General features: G+C 38.3%; 1 pseudogene; it reads right to left on the reverse strand.

Moving 5' to 3' along the window:
* LOC115341293 overlaps positions 1 to 5332 on the reverse strand; it is a 178313-nt pseudogene extending 172981 nt beyond the window's left edge.
* Between the last annotated feature and the right edge of the window lie 853 nt (positions 5333 to 6185).

The raw sequence follows: 6185 nt of genomic DNA on the forward strand, positions 1-6185 counted from the left end.
AGGAAAGACAGCCTTTATTACTATAACATCTATTACTTTTTCATTTGTTAGAGTAATAACAGATATTATTTGTATTTTCTCTGCACATCAGTTATTTGTAAATGCTGTTGTATAATCTACACACCTTAAAAATGTAAGGTTCTGCAGGATGAGTCATTTCCACTTTACCTCCAGCCTCAGCTCCACAATCACTGATCATTCTTTCATTGAATCCATCATACTCTTAGTGATTAGAATTGGAGCTTTCTTCCCCAAATCCATGTTTAAGAAAGCAAACCAAACAAGTTTATTAATTCTTACTAGAAGTAAAGAGGGTGAATGGGGAAATATGTAATACACATAGGTGCTTTCAGAAGTAAGTATAAAATATTAATCGCATTGAGTCTGAATTGAAAATTACTAGGTAATCATTAGAAGAGAGAAGGAAATACTCTAAACCATTGAATAAAAATGAAATAAAACCTAACCCTGAAGCCTTTACTCACTAATAGTTTTTAGTACGTATCTAGATACGTGTATATTTCACTAAGCATGTTATACTAATAGGGACATGTGTTTAGGCTCTCCAGTAGTTATAAGCAGTGTCTTACCTGGAATGAGAGCTGTACTAATATCAGTATCACTTCTTTACACTGTTTGGCAAATACCACTAGGTTTGCTTCAATATATTCTTGGGACATTTCTTTTGCACAGCCACCAACATCCTTTCCTGTTTCAGCAGTTCTTCTAGAGGTTCTGTGCCAAGGAATTTAAGCTGTTCCAGTGCTGGAGGCCAAAGCACAGATATGGAGACAACAGATACATCATTATATTTGTCCTGGCTTTAGCTGGGATAGAGTTAATTGTCTTCCTAGTAGCTGGTATAGTGCTATGTTTTTGAGCTAGGTATGAGAAGAATGTTGATAACACTGATGTTTTCAGTTGTTGCTAAGTAGTGTTTAGTCTAAAGTCAAGGATTTTTCAGTTTCTCATGCCCAGCCAGCAAGAAGGCTGGAGGAGCACAAGCCAGGACACCTGACCCAAACTGGCCAACGGGGTATTCCATACCATGTGACGTCACATCTGGTATATAAACTGGGGGGAGTGGGGCTGGGGGGATCACCGCTCCGGGACTAGCTGGGTGTCGGTCGGCAGGTGGTAAGCAATTGCGCTGTGCATCATTTGTACATTCCAATCCTTTTTTTATTACTGTTGTCATTTTATTAGTGTTATCATTATCATTATTAGTTTCTTCTTTTCTGTTCTATTAAACCATTCTTATCTCAACCCACGAGTTTTATTTCTTTTCCTGATTTTCTCCCCCATCCCACTGGGTGGGGGGGAAGTGAGTGGCTGCGTGGTGCTTAGTTATTGGCTGGGGTTAAACCACAACAGTATTTTTTCTGTTTTTATAAAAACAATCATTGCATTGTTAACAGAGGCAAGACAATAGTAGTTAACAGACTCTCTCATCATAACTAGATCTGTTAAAAAAAGGGACAAGAGTCAGATTTTCATAAGCACTAGGTAAATCAGGCTGTGCCAACTTATTCGTCAGCTTTACCTCAGCAGCTTCTAAACTTTTTATTTCGAACAAAAATTTCAAAAATAAACTGATTACTAAAATTAGTTTCATACATGTGAAAATACTTACCTGGGTGGTTATTTTACTAAAGAAAAACTGAAGTTAGTTTGTCCAAACTAAAATAATGCTGCTTTTGCTAAGTCGCCACTGCTCAAAGATACTGTCCCTAACACATGTCTAAGCATACAATTTAATAACTTCATTGGAAAAACCCACCTGCTTTCTTAAGTAATGAGAGTTGCTGTTCCCTTGGATAAACCACTTACAATAAGTTCTGCAGCAATTAAATGGCATATTTTCTTTGTTGTGCATTAAAGTACATTATAATCTATATGGATTACTAAAGGATTTTTGTAGCACTTTCATTTTTTGCTGTAGGTACTGCAGTAGTTATTCCATAATTGTATTATATTCATTAACAAAGTATGTTTAGGATTGCAGTACTACTTGTCACTGCTACAACACCAAGGTTCTAACTCTGTCTCGTACATGCAGAGGAACAGCTGTTCTTGTGCAGATTCCCATTTTATTGTGATGGGCTCCAGGTGAACAGTCCCTAGACTTCAATATAGAATTGGAGCCCAATCACATCTACATAACTGTCTGAATAAAAAGGAAAAAAAAAGGCATTTCCTGACTACAAGTAAAGAGATTCCCAAAGGATGTGAGAGGAACCAGAAAAGTTCAGTTGCTTGGGACACAAACTTGATTAGTCAAATAAAAAGGGACTGTAGTTAATGGATTACATTGGCAGAGAAATGGACTGAATGACATAACAGGGTTTTCTATCCAAAATTATTATGATTTGTTTTCCAGTTTTTGAAAGTTTGAACATGAAGCAATTTGACTGACAGGAATACAAGATGTATAGCAGAATGCTAGGTAGAAATCTGCTTACCAGTATTTCCTTAGCTGCAGCTGGGGAACAGCAGGTACCAGTACAGGCCTAGGAGCAATGACTGGAAAGCAGCTTTGTAGAAAAAGACCTGACGTCTTTGTGCACACCACATTGACCATGAACCAGCAATGTGCCCTTGTGGCAAAGACCACCACCAGCATCCTGGACAAATTGCAGTGTTAACACGTGAACACACAATTAATTTACCCATGAACACCCAATTAGTACATGCGTGAGTGCCTAATCAGTTCATGTGTGAGCACTATAGTGGGCATAAATTGCAAGTTTAGGTGGCAAGGGCTGCAAAGATGACCTGAACAGAAGGCAGCCATGAGCCGCCCCATGCCATCTGGTTGCATCTAGCTCTGAAACCCACGTAAACACCCTCTCACACACCAAAAGCTGCCAGAGCAGCACATAGCACCCCTGCTCACACATGTGTGAGCACTAGCTGCAAGGGTAAGAGATGTGAAGAGATACATAGAGAGACATGGAATGCAGAGGAGACAGGCACCTAGTGAGACATTCTTGGAAGCTGGCATTTCATATCAAAGGGAATGCCATAACTGAGGGACAGCAGCCCAGGGATGACCCACGCTGGGATAGGGGCAGCCATGAGGGGTGGATCAGAAACCGTTGCACACAACCCCACACTCGAAGGAATTGGGATGGACTGAGTGTAACATACAAGGAAAACAAGGAAAGCTGAGACTAGGAAGCAGGGAGAAAGATGATGTTTGGCTTAAGTTGGGCCTAGGAAGTAGGGAAAAATCATATTTAAGTGGTTTTTTTTTAAATTATGTTCTCTTTTTCTGAATACTTAAATCAATAATTTGAAGTTTGTGTTAATTAGCAATAAATTAGGTAAAAATTCTGCAAGTTGACTCTTTTTCCTGTGACACAGAAACATGGCAGATGTTTTTGAAGGACATCCTTCAGTCCAAAGCAGAGCAGAACTTTGACCAGAATATTTTATAAAGTGTTAAGCAGTGTTCTAGATTCTAAGCCATATTTTCTTACTCTTGCTGGTATCAAATCCCCTGACAGTAACTCCTATTGCTTTGGCAGCTCCTGCTGCAGCCAGCCCAGCAATGCCACCACCAATTATCAGCATCTAGGGAGATCAAACAGATAGTAAAGTGCATTCTATGTTCACTTATTCCATCACATGCTGTGTCTGCAATATGCCTTATCTTCAAAAGCACTTGAACTTTAAAGAGCGCCAAAGGCTAAAAACTGTAAGTACTTCAGGGAAGCAAAAAAAAAATATCTCAGCAATGCAACATAGTTAAACAGCTGGTTTAGGCTATAAGAGCAGGTGGTCATCTGTACAAAAGGTGCCATATGTAGAAAATAAGATAGAAATAAGTTTTAAAAAATTAAGTTAAACAAAACATGACTAGAACCATTTTTTTCAGTTCCACAGGACATAGACCTTAACTCAAACTTTGGTAACAAAGGATGCTAACCCTATTTGTCCAGCTATACAAATATTTTCCTTTACTATGGCTCTTCTCAGATATTAATTCTGACGGGTATGTTGATATGGGTATCAGAAGGCAGAGTTCAGTCTCAGAATGAAAAAATAGACTGTTTTAAGATCCTTAAAAAATAGTGAGTGTCCTTCTGAGGTATGATGTGATTTAGTGTCTTTTTTACACTTAAAATAATTGCAATCAATCAAGCATTTGCCAAAAATAAATTAAAAACCCAAGGCAGAACTAAAACATACATAATACATTCACCCACAAAGTTCAATTGCCCTTGGCTGCACTGCATTAAGGCAGGTGAGAAGACAGAAGTCCTTGATGCTGGTGTCCTGCCAAGCAGAAGCAGATCTAATACAACATCCTTTGGGGGACCATCCTGTGAACAATCCAATCCTGACCCCTTGGGGGAGTCTTAAAAGGTTCTGATGAAGAAAATTCTGCATTCAGAAGTTCTCAAATACAGCCAAATCAACTTTTACAGGATGGCTCAAATGTCTAAAGCCAGTACAGTCCAGCAAACCCAAATAAAATCACAAGGAATCAAACACTATTAGTTATCTCTTAGAAAGGTCATGTGAGAGAGCTGAACTGCCTTGTTACACTAGTAGTCCAGCTTTCCAGTACAAAATTTTACTCTCTAAATATCAGTTGTAGCAACTTTACCTTCACAGGAGAAACTTGTCCTGCTGCCATTATCTGACCAGTAAAATCCCTGCCAAAATTATTAGATACCAGCACTTATGATACGTACCTATACCATGTAAACAGGTAACGTTGTAGATAGGTAGTGACACCCTCAGATGAGAAAACATTCAAGTATCCGTGCCAAAAATATGCCGTGACGTATCACACTCCCTAGAATTCAGATGTCAGTACACAAATTACAGAAGCAGAGCCAAAACCTCTTGAGACAAATACATAAACAAAATCAATTAGATAATTAATAGAAGCCTCATAAAAACAATAGCATAATGGACATCTTAAAGCAATAAATTTTGAAACAATACATTCAAATGTCATTCCAATTTATACCAGTGGCTTGAAAATTAAAAGTTTGTTGGAAAACAAATGCTGGGAAAAGAATGCATACCAAAGGTGGTGACTCATAGCATAAAGTGCTTCTTGCAACTACAATATTTGAATTATTTATTTTTAATTCTGTGGATCAGCTGACATGCCTATATTTGACTGTCATCCCACTTGCACAGAATGTGGACAGTGCACAAGGCTGCTCATAGCTATTCCAGGAATTTACAGCACAGATTCCCTTGCTAAAGTAACAAGTTGATGATTATATAAACTTTATGTGAACTGGAAAATAGGGCAAGCCTTTCAGTTACCTTCAAAAGGAAGTATGTTTGAAACATCAGCTGCATTCATAGTTACATGCTGCTTAAGCATTCCTGTACAACTTATCCCTCCCAATAAGCTATTGCTCAAAAGTCTTTTGAATTTATTGTTCTTTGTTCAGAGAACAGGAGGTGGCCCAAAAATTATTCACTAAAATGCTGTCTTGTGTCAACAATTTGCAGCTATATGGACCACACCAAAATATATCTTTGTTACAGCAGGCTTTTTTGTTAGCAACATCTAATACTTGGGGGGGGGGGGGGGGGGGGGGGCGGTTGGTGGGTAGTTTGTTTTTCTTTTTTACTTATTGAGGAATTAAGGAAAGAATTACTGATTTCTTCAAAAGTACTGCAGGTATGCAGTAATTTGAAGGGGGGTTGCTGTTGTTTTGGACTTGTTTTGTTCAAGAAAGATTTTCAGGCCAGTTAATTATGGGTTTCTCAGCACTTGGCCAAAAGGCCAAGCAACTTCAAGATTTTGCTTAGCAAAATTGGACAATTGGAAAACTCTTTTTTTCACCTTTGTAGTTTTCTTAGAATCTTTTTCTCCTTTCAAAGCTTAAAATAAAACTAACCTGGACATGGGAATAAAATTCTCTTTATCCTAAAAGGGTAACAGATATAAAACCTATCTAACATCAGTGCTCTAAATGCTGAAGCAGGGTACATCCAGTGCAACTCTTCCAATTCCTTGGATACAAATGGCAGAGAAGTTGGTCCATTGTCAGTACTGCAGGGTAAGATAGGTAGCCATTCTGGGAATTCCTATACAACTCTCCAAAGTTAGTATTTTGTAGCTAATGGTGAGTGAGAATTTTTCCCTACTGAACAGCCAAATTTCTACTGGCTTCACTGATGTGAAATTTCACACAGTGGAAGGAAAT

Source organism: Aquila chrysaetos, chromosome 5 (assembly GCF_900496995.4).
Source record: "Aquila chrysaetos chrysaetos chromosome 5, bAquChr1.4, whole genome shotgun sequence".
Lineage (NCBI taxonomy): Eukaryota > Metazoa > Chordata > Aves > Accipitriformes > Accipitridae > Aquila > Aquila chrysaetos.